At 33.8% G+C, this 14,461-nt stretch overlaps 1 protein-coding gene across 1 annotated transcript in view; it reads left to right on the forward strand.

Annotated features, from left to right (window-relative positions):
* Nucleotides 1-13,145, forward strand: part of LOC5569778 (prolactin-releasing peptide receptor) — a 539,879-nt gene extending 526,734 nt beyond the window's left edge. Inside the window, exon 4 of the mRNA XM_021849352.1 lies at nt 12,713-13,145. The gene's annotated coding sequence lies outside the window, so the exon portion shown is untranslated. The remainder of the gene's footprint in view (nt 1-12,712) is intronic.
* The last annotated feature ends 1,316 nt before the right edge of the window (nt 13,146-14,461 follow it).

The following is a 14,461-nucleotide window of genomic DNA, read 5'->3' on the forward strand; positions in this document are numbered from 1 at the left end:
GTTTGGAGGAACTCTTACCAGCTCGAAAGCGAAAACAGAATGAAACCAGATTCAACGAAGGAGGGATGCTTTATACCCTTAGAATAGCAGATGATGCTCCTCCTTTCTTATTCTTCGTTTTCTTATCTGGGAAATAGGCTATATGAAACTGATGTCTGGGTAAGGGATGTACAGATTAGCATTATGCTGTTATTTCAACCCGACGGCACTGCAGCAGCATCCTCGGAAACAGCTTCAAATTGCCGTATTGTCAATTATTCGTAATAAATCAATTATTGTATGATGGAATGAGATGAATTAAGAGATTATAGCAAGTATGTGGTAAACACATTAGGGAATATTATACAAATAACTCTTTAAAACACATTTGTTAGCTCCGGAAAGGGCCGATTGAATTGTTGAATTTGCGTAACACGGACACATTTTGGCGGCTTTGGTCGATTTTCTTCAGCCATCTCGAACAAATTAAAGAATATTACACAATCAACTCTTTAAAACACATTTGTTGGCTCTGAAAAGTGCCGATTGAATTGTTGAATTTGCGTAACACAGACACACTTTGACGGCGCACTGGTTGCAATCCTCCTCGCCCGATGAGATTTGCGGTGCGGATGACGATGTGCGCTTCAACAAGCGGCTTTGGTCGATTTTCTTCAGCCATCTCGTACAAATTAGGGAATATAACACGAACGGTGACGGCTGTGCCGCTCGATCTAATGAACCAGAATGATCACGCTAGCTTCCCGCATGGCAATGACAGCGGAGCACTGGCTGGTAGCGACGATTTCTGGCCGAAAACGATTATGCTGGCTGGTGCACTCAAATGAGCGGCTTCAGTTGCTGCGGCTCCGAAATGCGTGGTTCTTCGGTTCTAATGCGTGTTGTATTCGCGTCCTATTGAAAACTGAACTGAGGACGCGAATGACTCTCGAAATTTGCTCGCCGACCGTGTTCACAGTCAGACGGCAAAAAGAAGAATGAGGGAAGAAGCAGGGTGCGGTGCGCTTTTATAGTGGGAAGCGGAACCGAAAAATGTGCTTGAACGTGATTGGTTAGATAAGAAAGGGGTCAACGTTTTACGATATTTCAATAATTTGTTGCTAATAATCAATAGTGTCCTCCATTTGAATCGACGCGTAGATAAATTTCCAATCGATTCATGGATAAATATTGAAAATCTATCGATAAATGACTGAGTTATTAGCGGTCAAAACCTGACCATTTTTCGTTACATGCTCAATTTTTCGTTTTTCTGAATTGTACCCCCATATGTTGCCGTAAGACGTTATCCAACGTCAAAAAAAACTGTGGAAGTGCTCATAAGAACACTAATCTGAGAAGCAGGCTTTGTCCCGGTTGGGACGTAACGCCAGAAAAAAGAAAAAGAAAGAAAGGGTGTCTGGTTCTTCAGATTTGTGCTTTTGAAAATTTGATGCTTGGCTTCGATTTATCTTCACCTTAAAGTGAAGATGCATCGAAGCCAAACCTCGAATTATCAAAAGCACAGATCTAGAGAACCAGACAAACGTTTGTGCTAAAAATTTAACGTACTGGTCATCACCAGTGAGTGACCAGTGTCTTAAATTTTTAGCACAAACAGTTGTCAGGTTCTCAAGATTTGTTCTCTTTAAAATTTGAGGTTTGAGTTGGATGCATCTTCATCTTAAACTAAATTTATACGAGTATTATTTTTTTAACAAAAATTACTATTACTTGTACATATGCACCTAGTGTGATATTTTTTATTTTTTTTTTTGAAATTTTCATGCGTTCTAAACTATCTTCTATTGTAGACAAATGTTTGGCGTTGATTTTCAACTAATAACCTGTTTGAAAATTGAGTTTTTTACAGCTTTTTAGAAAACTGGACCTCTATGGCGCCGAGTCAGTTCGGCAGAGCTTGTTTCGACAATTCATTTTCGTTGTACGACATGCCGTCAACGTCGTTCTCAGATAGATGAAAAAGCACGACAGAAGTTGTGCCCAGAAGCGGCACGATGAACGACAACGTTTTTCCCCGTTAGTCTGTCGACGGCATCGTAAGGCACATTGGCGTAGTCAGGGGGCAGAGTTCCGCTATATCCAATTAATTATTGCTGAATCCATTGCCGTTTAAAAAATGTTATAGTACGTCTAATTTTGGAGATATTGGCTGTTGAAAATGCAAAATTTTTCCATTTTAGCTTGTGTGGCAATTTTCTAGCTTAATTTGTCACATAATTCAAACTTCATGTGTATAACAATACTTCTCAACAAAGTCCATAAATAATTGGCTCAAAAGTTAATTTTTGATAGTATAGAAAGTATTGTATTTTTCCATATAAGACAATTAAAGAATTTTGTATGTAGACTTCAACAATGTTGAAAAAATCGATGCAATCCTAATTTTACCAAGCATTTTCAACCAAATGATATCTGAAATTAAAGGTCAAGATCTTTTTTGCATGCTTGGTGAATAAAATCACTGGAAAGTTTGATAAGTCATAGTTGAAATTTCATACAAACATCAATGAAACCAGTATTTATAGAACTTTGGCGACCTGCATTTAAAACTTGTGACGTGCTGGAAGATTCCTGAGAACGGCATCAGATTCAGCAACCCCAAATCTTCTAGAGACACATAATTTAAGGATCAAAGAGACACGCAAAAACGTCATTTTTGTTACGCTGTGTTATTGTAGACTTAACGAAAAATCAACAAAAAAAAATTGCCCATAATTCAAAGATTTCGGGCCCTTTCGGCCTTATGATCCAATGGGCCTTCGTACTATTGGCCCAGAACCTAACGTGGACTCTGCTGCCACTTTTAATTTATCAATAATTATTATGAAATAGTCCAGAACTCCAATATTACAAATGAAAGTCATTTAGAATCTCTTGCAATAGGCAATCTAAAAATTCCTGTATATTTTTTTTTATTCAAGAAACAAAAAAAACCATTTTATGAATTCAATATTTTCTGCAAAGATTCCTTCAAACACGTTAAATATGTTTGCGAATTCCTCCAACAATTTTTCAAGTAACTCTACAAATGGTGCATCCATGCAATTCTTTGCATATTATTTAGGAAAATCGTAAGGCATTTTCTTTTGTTCGGAATCCCTCAAGCGATTGATTATATTTTTTAAGTATTCCTTCTTTTTAAGTTAGATAAATACATCATTTTTAAGAATTATATCTTGAGTTTAATCTTAGAATATATTTCTTTCCAATTTGCTTCCGGTAATTCTTCTGGGGAGAATTCAAAGCAGAAGCAAATGAATTTTATCTAAATACATCCAAAAATTTCATCTATGATTTTTTTACAAACAAATTGAAACGAAAGCAAATTATACCTCATCACAACATTCTTTCAGAGTTGACTGAGATGATATTCATCAAAGAAATAATTAAGGATTCATTCGACAATGTCATTTATTTTGCTTCTAGTTCAGTCAAATTTCATCAGAAATGAAAATTCGTGAATGAAATTATTTCATAAGCCTCGTACAAAAACTACAACTTTGAATAAACAAGTCAGCAATAATAATGACAGCAATCCATCTAAGGGCAATCCCTGAATTTGTCGAAACATTTAGGAAGAACTTTCTACAGAAATTTCGGAAACCTGTTTCATAAATCCACCTGGAACTCTTTTTAAGGTTTTCAGAATGAACCTTTGAAAAATTCGATTGTTTCCAAAGAATTTCTACAAAAAGCATAAAGATTAGGGTGCAAATGGAATGTATGGGAAAAATTTTGCCATCGAATTTAAAAAAATGGTAGTGCTCAAAAGTTTTGTCTCCTCCAAAAAAGGCCCCATGCACAATTTGAGCTCAATCGGACTCCATTAAGTGGACCCCCAAAGCGGTCAATGTTTGGCTTTTTTGACCCATGAAAAATCTCCAAAGGGGGGGGGGGGGGGGGTACATGAAATTTCCTAAATCGAAATTTTTTTTTTGATGCCAGATGTCTTAGAAACGCATGAAACGTCGAGATCTGGTGTTATTTGGAAAACATTTTTTTTGAAAAAACGACCTTCTGGGACTTAGTAAATTTTTGAGTTGGGGGAGTGAATTGAATTTGAAATGAACGATTTGAATTCAATTGCTGAGAAATTCAAGGCAATAGTATTGAAACATATCCTATATCATTGTTGGCCACTCAAAGCATATTATATGTGATATTTCATTAGGGTGGTTCATTTACTTTCCATTAGGGTGGTCCTTTTTGTTAAAAAATAAAAAAAAATAAAAAAAAAGAATTTTAATTGAATATTGAAGACAATAGTATTGGAACATCTCTCACATTATCGTAAGCCATTTTCTACATTTAATATGTGGTATTTTATTAGGGTGGTTCACTTATTTTCCATTATGTTGGGCCTTTCGGTCGAAAAATCATAATTTGAATGGGATATTAAAAACAATAGTATTTCATCACCTCTTTAAAAAAAATTTTATATCATCGTAGGGCATTTCCTTCATTAGATTCGTGATATTTTATTAGGGTGGCTCACTTATATTCCATTACGGTGGTCATTTAAAAAAAATTGAGAATTTGAATGGAATAGTAAATACAAGAGTAATTAAACATCTCCTATGTCATCGTAGGCCACTGTGGACATATAATATGTGATATTTTATTGGGACTATTGTCCTCAGTTTTGCATAAGAGTGATCATTTAATTTGTAAATTTAAAAAAAATATTCTCAACAGATCTAAAAAATCAACATTGTTGGTATAGTTTTGAATCATGATTCTTCATTGGCATGCAACTCTTTGTTAAGATATTTTCATTAAGGTTTTCTTTTGAATAGTTAAAATAAAACGTTCCAATAACAATAATCAGTGAATTCAGTGAAGCACAACTCTAACTGCCTTAATCAAAAGACAGATGAAAAAGGAATGAAATAATTTTTGACGTATTCAAATTATGTTCAAGCTATTGATGGGCGACAATAAAGGGCAACAAAAGTGTTTAGTTTATATTTTCTAAAGAGATTCTCAGCCTTTGGGCTCCTTCATTCCCGAAACAAAAGTACGTTGCCTTCTGCTTGCTATAGTACACCCGATTCGGTTGTGACAACGTAGGTAATTCCAGTTTTAACAATCAGTTCTCGTTTATTCTTCAAAGATGTAACAAAGTTCTTTATAGAAATTTCGTCGGAATTTCATATGGATTTTTTCGTTGGAGTTTTCAACGGAATTTTTTTTGGAGTTTCCTTTGGAATTTTAATCGGAATTTCCTTCAAAATTCCTTTTAAAATTTTTTATTGGACTTTTCTACGAAATTTCCTTTGAAATTTTCTACGGAATTTTCTTCAAAATTGGAAATTTATCCTGAATTTGCTTCGGGATATCCTATGGAATATTCTTCGGTATCTTTAGATGTGCCTTTTTGCATTTTCTGTGGTATTTCCTTCGAAATTTCCTATGAAGTGTCCTTTGGAATTTCATTCTGAACTTTTCATTGGAATTTTCTTCGAAATTTACTTCGGAGTTTCTTTTTGAATTTCCTTTGAAATTTGCTTTGGAATTTTCTTTGGAGTTTCCTTCCGAATTTCTTCTAGAGTTTGTTTCGGAATTTCCTGTTTAATTATCTTTGGAGCTTCCTTCAGAATTGTATTCGAAATATTATTTGAAATTGCTTTCGAAGCATTGGAATTTACTTTTAAATTACCTTCGAAATTTTCTTTGGAGCTTTCTTCGGAATTTCATTTGGGATTTCCTTTGGACTTTTGAAATTTAGTGCGGAATATTCTTAGAAATTTCCTTTACAATTTTCTTTGGAACTTCTACAGAGTTTTCTTGAGAATTTCCTTACGAATTTGCTTTGGATATTCCATAGAAAATTCCTTAGAAATTTTCTACGAAATTTCCTTTTAACTTCCTTTTTTTATTGCAATTTGCTTCGGGATTTGCTTTAGAATTTTCTTTGGAATTTCCTTAGAAATTCCCTTTTGAATATGCTCTGGATATTTTTCAGAATTGTCGTCGGAATGTCTTTTGGAATGTGCTTCAGAATTTCTTTTAAAATTTTATTCAGTTTTTTTTTATTTTTTTTTTCGGGATTTTTCTTATATTTTGAAAGTTTTCATCGAGTTTCCTTTGGAATTTCTTTTGGAGCTGTGATTTTTTCTTCGAAATTTCCTTTAGAAATTCCTGTTTGAATTTCATTCGGAATTTGCTTTAAATTTTTTTTATGGAATTTCCTATGGAGTTTTGGGAATTTCCTTTGGAATTTCCTTTGGATTTTTTTCAGAATTTGCTTTGGAATTTTCTACGCAACTTTCGTCAGAATTTCCTCTGAAATTTGCTTCGGAAATTCCATTGGATTTTTTTTTAGTTTCCTTCTGAATTAACCTTGGAATTTCCGTCGAAATTTCCTTAGGAGTATGCTTTAAAATTTCTTTGCAGTTTACTTTGAGGCTACTTATCAAATTTTCTTCAGAATTTCCTTTGGAATTCCTTTATTACTTCCTTCAAAATTCTCTTTGAAATTTCTTTCGGAATTTTGTTCGAAGTTTACTTCCAAATTTGTTATAGAGTTTCTTCGGAATTTTCTTTGGAATAACCTTTGAAATTTCCTTTGGAGATTTCGAAATTTTATTTAGAAGTTTTGAATGGATTTTTTTACGGAATTTTCCTTTGGACTGTTTTACGTAATTTTCATCGGAATTTCCGTTGAATTTTCTTGGAATTTACTTTGGAATTTCCTTCGAATTGTTTTTTCGGAATTTTCTTAGGAGTATCCTTTAAAATTCCTTTGTATTCTTCGGGACTTCATATCTCATTTACTTCAGAATTTCCTTTGGAATTTCTTCATGAATTTCTTTCAGTAAGTTGCTTCAGGAAGTTATTTTTGGTTTCTTTGGAATTACTTTCGGAATTTCCTTCTTCAGTTTTTCAAAATTTTCTTCGGCGTTTCCTTTGGAATTTCTTTCGAAATTTCTTCTGGAATTGCCTTCGGAATTTCCTTTGGAATTCACTTCGGAAGTTCCATTGAAATTTTTTATGGAATTTCCTTTGCAATTCCTTTTAGAGCTGGCTTCGGAATTTCATTTGGAATTTTCTGCGCAATTTTCGTCCTAGTTTTCTTTGGAATTTGCTTCGGAACATCCTTCATAAATCCATTCGGATTTATTTTTATGGAATTTCCTTTTGAATTTGCTTTGGCATTTCTTTCGGGATTTGCTTTGGAATTTCGTTTGGAATTTCTTTTGGAGCTATCTTCGGGATTTGATTTGGAATTTTCTACGTTATTTTCGTCGAAATTTACTTTGCAATTTGTTTCGGAATTTTTTCTGTAGTTTCCTTCGGATTTCTTTTTGGAGCTTTATGCTAAATTTGATTCGGAATTTCATTTGGAATTTCTTTTGAAGCTTTGAAATTATTTCGGAATTTTCTTCGGAAGTACCTCTATAATTTTCGTTTCCTCTGGAATTTCCTTCGGTATTTCTGTCGGAATTTTCTCTGAAATTTCCTTCAGAATTTCCTCTGGAATTTCATTCGGAATTTCCTTTGGAATTTCCTTCTGTATTTTCCCTAGAATTTTCTTCGAAATTATCTCTGAAATTTCCTTTGGAATTTCCTCTGGAATTTCTTTCGGGATTTTCTCTGGAATTTCCTTCCGAATTTTCTCTGGAATTTCCTTCAGAATTTTCTCTAGAATTTCCTTTGGAATTTCCTCTAAAATTTCCTGCGAAATTTCATCTGGAATTTCCTGAGAAATTTCGTCTGGAATTTCCTTCGGAATTTTCTCTGGAATTTCTTTCGGAATTTCCACTCGAATTTCCTTCAGAATTTCCACTGGAATTTCCTTCGTAATTCCCTCCGGAATTTCCTTCGTAATTCCCTCTGGAATTTCCGTAGGAATTTCCTTTGGAATTTCCTTCGGTATTTCCTCTAGAATTTCCTTAAGAATTTTCTCTGGAATTTCCTTCGGAATTTGCAAAACTAAATTGGAAAGGTCACTGAGGCTCAATGCTTGATCTCTGAGATGAGTGCATCTGAAATCACGAAGTAGCAAGCGGATTTTGTATGAGACGAGGACTCCGAACTGGTTCAGCTTAGTGAAGTGTTGCATTCCGAATGAAAATCACGCAAAACTTTTCAAAAGGATCTTTCTAACAATGAGAGGCTTTATAGAAAACTCTTTTGTTGTTAACTAAGTTACCTTAACATTTTTTGTCGAACATTACGCAAATATTATGTAGTAGTCCACACCATAATCTTTCGGTCTGTAGATATTAGGGTTGAAATTTTTACAAAGACACCATAATTAAGGAAAGTGGACGAAATGATGCACCCTAATGGAAAATGAGAGAAACTCCCTAATGAAATATGTTAACAGTGTCCTACGATGATGTCGCATATCAAATAAAACTAGAGGCGCATGAATTCAGAGGAATTTGAAGCCTCTCAAAACAAAAATGAAGACAATGGCCTACGATTATAAAAGAGGTGTTCAAATACTATTGTGCTAAAAAAATGGATCAAATTCAAAATTTTTTGATTTTTTTTTTAATTTTCGGCAAACACCAATGGAAAATAAGTGAGCCACCCTAAGAAAATATCACGAATCTAATGAAGGAAATGCCCTACGATGTTGAAAGAGATGATGAAATACTATTGTTTTTAATATCCCATTCAAATTATGATTTTTCGACGGAAAGGCCCACCGTAATGGAAAATAAGTGAACCACCCTAATAAAATACCACATATTAAATGTAGAAAATGGCTTACGATAATGTGAGAGATGTTCCAATACTATTGTCTTCAATATTCAATAAAAATTCTATTTTTTATATTTTTTTTTATTTTTTAACAAAAAGGACCACCCTAATGGAAAGTAAATGAACCACCCTAATGAAATATCACATATAAAATGCTTTCAGTGGCCAACAATGATATAGGATATGTTTCAATACTATTGCCTTGAATTTCTCAGCAATTGAATTCAAATCGTTCATTTCAAATTCAATTCACTCCCCCAACTCAAAAATTTACTAAGTCCCAGAAGGTCGATTTTTTCAAAAAAAAATTTTTTCCAAATAACACCAAATCTCAACGTTCCATGCATTTCTAAGACATCTGGCATCAAAAAAAAATTTCGATTTCGGAAATTTCATGTACCCCCCCTTTGGAGGTTTTTCATGGGTCAAAGAAGCCAAACTTTGACCGCTTTGGGGGTCCACTTAATGAAGTCCGATTGAGCTCAAATTTTGCATGGGAACTTTTTTCGAGGAGACAAAACTTTTGAGCACTACAATTTTTTGAAATTCGAAAAATCGATTTTCATTGGCACCCTAATAAAGATGTTCTAAGCTATTTTAATAGGGATTGTTTAAGTATTTCTTCTTAAAATTCCTCAAGAATGGCTTTAGGGATTTTCCTTTAAGAAATACTAAATATATTTTGATTTATTTTACAAACATTCTCTCACAAATGTCTTTTTAACATTTTTGAAAGTGTATATTTTCAGATTCTTCATGGAATAATCATAGGAATTAAACCAGAAAGTCTCGTACTCGACGATTACATCAAATGTTTTCTCAAAAGCCTTAGCATAGGTTTTGTCTTGAAGTTCTTTGAAGTGCTTCATTAATTCGTCCAGGTGCTTCAGACTTTCGAACATTAGAGCCAGAGAAAAATAATTAATCGCTTTAAGGTGAAGATGAATCGAAGCCAAAGTTCAAATTTTCAAGAGCACAGATCTGGAGAACCAAACACCCGTTTGAGCTGTGAACCTAATCGATTGGTCACCACCAGCTAGGGACCAATCGACTAAGTTTTAGCTAAAACGGATGTTTGGTTCTCCAGATCCGTGCTCTCGAAAATTTGAACTTTGGCTTCGATTTATCTTCGCCTTAAGAATTCAGAAGAAAGTCTTGAGAATACTTCAGATGAGTTTTTGAAATAAATCACATTAAAAGAAAAGAAAAACTTCTGATGGAATATATGAAGGTATGCTTGAATATATCATAAACCGGCTACTGAGGAAAGTACTATAGTTATTGTGGAATAGTTTCTTAAGCTATCAATAGATGAAATAAATAATCGGAGATAAGTCTTCAGTTGCATTTCATTAAGAATTTTCTGAAAAAGAAATTGGACATGGTGTAGTGGTAAGAACACACGCCTCTCACGCCGAGGACCTGGGATCGAATCCCATCCCCGAGATAGTCAGTTATGACATAAAAGGCGGTAGTGACGTCTTCCTCAGGAAGGGAAGTAAAGCCGTTGGTAACGAGGTGAACTAGCCTAGTGCTAAAAATCTCGTCAATAAAGATAGAAAAAAAATCTTCTGAAAAATTTCTAAGTAGAGATAACCAATGAGAAATTCATGGAAGAATTTAATAATAAACACATTAAAAACGTAATGTTCAAGGAAATAGTTTAATGATATCTAAAAAAAAAGTATTGTAACAATTTAAAAAAATTTTGTTTTAAAAATCTTTGTTATTAATTAAAAAGTAACCATGGAATGATAAGTAGAGTGTACTTCGCGAATGAATTCACGGGGAAATTTGAAGCATCTGTTGAGAAATTGCTGTAGGCGTCATCAGTGGAATACTTAGAATAATGCTATGTGCAATCCTACAAATAGATTGGAGAAGTATTTACGGAGGAATCTTAAAAATTCACGGAAGAACTCATGTAGTTTGTTATGCTTTTGAAATCAAAACCTCTGATGAAGTATTTAGACAATTTCAATCTTAGAATATAAGTATCCTGACATAATACCATGAGTAATTTCTGATAGGTTCTTGAGGGAATCCTTGGAAGTACTTTTCTCAGGATGCTTGTTAGTATGATGCACAGTAAAAATAAACTGTAATATGACATCCCAGATAGCCGTAGCGGTAAACGCGCAGCTATTCAGCAAGACCAAGCTGAGGGTCGTGGGTTCGAATCCCACCAGTCGAGGATCTTTTCGGGTTGGAAATTTTCTCGACTTCCCAGGGCATAGAGTATCTTCGTACCTGCCACACGATATACGCATGCAAAAATGGTCATTGGCATAGTAAGCTCTCAGTTAATAACTGTGGAAGTGCTCATAAGAACACTAAGCTGAGAAGCAGGCTTTGTCCCAGTGGGGACGTAATGCCAGAAAGAAGAAGAAGAATATGACATCACTCGAGAAGTCATTCGCATTTTAGAAGATAACCAAAAAAAAAGATGTTAAAGTTGGACTAAGATTTGAACTCGATAAATACAGTAAATTTGGCAAATGTTTTTGTTATTATAAATTAAGTGTTTTCTGTAGATAATTCGATCATTTAAAAATTCTAGCTCCAAAACTGTTGATTAATGTATATTTATATTAACTTATGAGCTATGCACTGAAAAATTGTTTTATTTTTTAACATGATACATTGAAAAATAAAATTTAAAATTTAAGTAACACAAAAGCCTTATTTTATTGTTTTTTTTTTTGCATTTTTATTTCACCATGATACCTTGATATGGAGCAGACGTTTGGGACAAACTTTCAGTATGGAGACTTTTTTTAATTAAAAAAAAGTTGGTCTAAGTTTGGTCGATTTTCGAAATAAAGTGTTTTTTTTTATTAAAATTAAGAATAAAATGATCAAATAAAATCTTGAAACTATTCTGAATCATAATGATTAATATGATCTAGAATTTCTAGAAGTAGCCATTTTCGAGTTGTTTCAGATTCGATGTAAAAATTTACTTAATAGTGAAATAGGCCATTTTAATTTGTTTTTCTCAATTGAAGAACAATAGAAAAGTGATCATGATTTTCATAATGGTTCAGAACAGTTTCAAGGTTCCAATTCCAATCATCGAGACGTATTGATTTTAATAAAAAATCATTCACCCCATCTGATTGGAGCCCTGGGTATGCCCATGGTAAGGAATGTTATGAGAAAAGCCAATATAAGAGTGTTGCCACAAGCTTTTTGATGGGGAAGTTGAGTTGGTAAAGCTTACATTTTCGGAAGGTATAAATGATATCCCAAACAGACTGTAATATTTGAGTATCTATTCCTAGCATTTTCTTTTAACGTGAATCAAACTTAAGTTTTTGATGGAAAGCCGGAAGAGCTTTTTAGGCCGTCTTTCCCTAGTCAAAAGGCTAACGAAAACCGCATCACGCTACCATCAACCGTTGCCTGCCGTAATGCCGGGGAGATGAATTCCGATATGGGTTGGTATGGAACTTTTATTTAGGAAAACAACATGTGCGTAAAAAATGAAACGCCACAACTAGGGTAAGTGAATCAGATATATCTACAGTGGTTCCATATTATGCCCTGCATAATTGAATGGTTTTCAAACTCTCAAGACTTTGAAAGCTATCGCTCCTTGATGAATTATTTTATCACTTTGGCCTTAACTGGTACACTTCCCCTATCCGGTTTTGATGGATTTTCATCAGTCGGTGTTTTGAGTGACGGGGCGGCGTTATTACGTTGTTGTTGTTGTTGTTTGGCTTGCCTTGCCGGTAGGTTCGGAGTGGAACCATGCTTTGTTCTTTGTAGTCAGTCGTTGCAGAAGATTAGTTTAGATATCTGGATAAACGAGAACCTCGTTTCGCAACTATTGTTGTCATCCACCTTGAACAAGTTTCATATCGAGCTTTGCGTAGAAGCTGAAAAAAATACATTTTCATTAACATACAGTTCATGTTGAACACTATCCGAATATAAAATTGTTTAGACTGATTTTTAACGCATTATGTTTCTCTTTTTCTCATTTCAGATTCGTTCCATCGCTTTTTCTCAACGATATTACTTTTAAAACTTCAACGCGGATGAAGAAAGCCAGGTTATCTGAATTGTTTCGGGACCTTCTGTTTCTGGGCCCGAGACAGAAGGTTCCATTTAGGAATTTATTCAGGAATAAGGTTTAGGAAAAGATCAATTTTGTTGCAACTATGATCAGTTATGTGTTCATTCCTTATCAGTCTCTTCTGACATCGTAATATCACTGTAAAATTTTAGAAAGTATTTCTTTTCAATATGAACTATTTGTTTTATTTTAGGTAAGTGTAATATGATTTTTTGATATTCTTGAACCATTTCTTGTTTTAAATTCAAAAATGCTGTAGCATTGGTATTTCAGCAGTTTTTTCGTATTGATTTTCGATTGGCTTATCAGTTTTCACCAAATAAAATTCAAGCTGAACCAGGAAGCTGTAAATATTTATTCTATAATGACATGCAAATCTTGTTTAAATGAGCTTCAAATGCGGTAACACAAAGTAATCAAAGGATACATACCATGGTCCATGTCCATTTTCAGTTTTTTTAGGATTTTTTTATATATTTTGATATAAAAAAAATCAGATCTTTATATTTTTCCTGAAAAGATAATATCTTAAGCTTTTATTCCATAAATAAAAATTAAAAATCTGTTGAGCGGTTCAAAAGTTATGATTTTTGTTTAAAATAAAATATCTAATGCGCTGAGACCTACAGTGTGTGCCGATATATATGACTAATATTTTATTTTCAAAAAAAGGTATCTTAAAAACTAAAAAACATACATCGCTGAAAGTTTGACAGTAATTGACTCAACTAGGGTTGTCATGTCTATTACGGCTTAACCAGCCGACGGTGTTTTAAAAATACCTGAAGGTCGTAGACACAAAAGTCATTTTGGACAAATTGAGAAAAATAATAGAATCGTTCTGGTGCGCTTTGATCCCACTACTGCCAATACGCTGGACTGGGCGCGTTAACCAACTACGCAAGTAATTGTAAAATAAAATAAAATTTTCTGAACCTTCAAGAAAAAATGAAAACAGCAATAGCTCCTTTGGTCCCGAGGCCTTCAAAACACGAAATATGGAAATTCTTGATTTTTTTAATGTAAAAAACTATTTTCGTCAAATTTTATATTTTTCTTGAAAAGTCAAAATCATAGGCTTTCATTTCGTCCAAGAAAATTGAAAATCAGTCAAGCGGTTCAAAACTTATGATTTTTTGGAAAATAAAAAAAAATGCAAAAAGGCGATTTTTCTGGTCACCTTATTTCGGAAATGGTCACCCCAATCAAAAAATTTAAAAACACGTCTATCCTTATTTCGGATAAGGAACAAAATAGCAAATTTTTACGGAATTTGTTGGCCCACTAGATTGGTTTTTCGTGGAATGACTGTTTTTTAAGTCACTTAACCAGAGTTGTGAAAACTATTTCATGCTTGACAAGTTGCATATTCAAAGCTTCATCAAAAATACGTTAGACTAAAAAAAACATAATTATAATCGAGTAATCGGTAATCGAGTATAGTTCACATTCGAGTGTCGGGGTCTCTCAAGGGGCTCTGCAGCTTGAAGGTTGAAGCGCCCATCTAGCGAATAGGGAGTCGTGGGACCGGAGCACGTGGTTTTTTTTCGCAGTTTCAATTTCAATTTGTAAATTTGACATGTCTTTCGTTGTGTACATGTAAACTTCAAAACGTCAAAACCTCATAACAGCAGTTGTTGAACTTTTTACAGCTCGTGA

Source organism: Aedes aegypti, chromosome 3 (assembly GCF_002204515.2).
Source record: "Aedes aegypti strain LVP_AGWG chromosome 3, AaegL5.0 Primary Assembly, whole genome shotgun sequence".
In the NCBI taxonomy this organism is placed as follows: domain Eukaryota; kingdom Metazoa; phylum Arthropoda; class Insecta; order Diptera; family Culicidae; genus Aedes; species Aedes aegypti.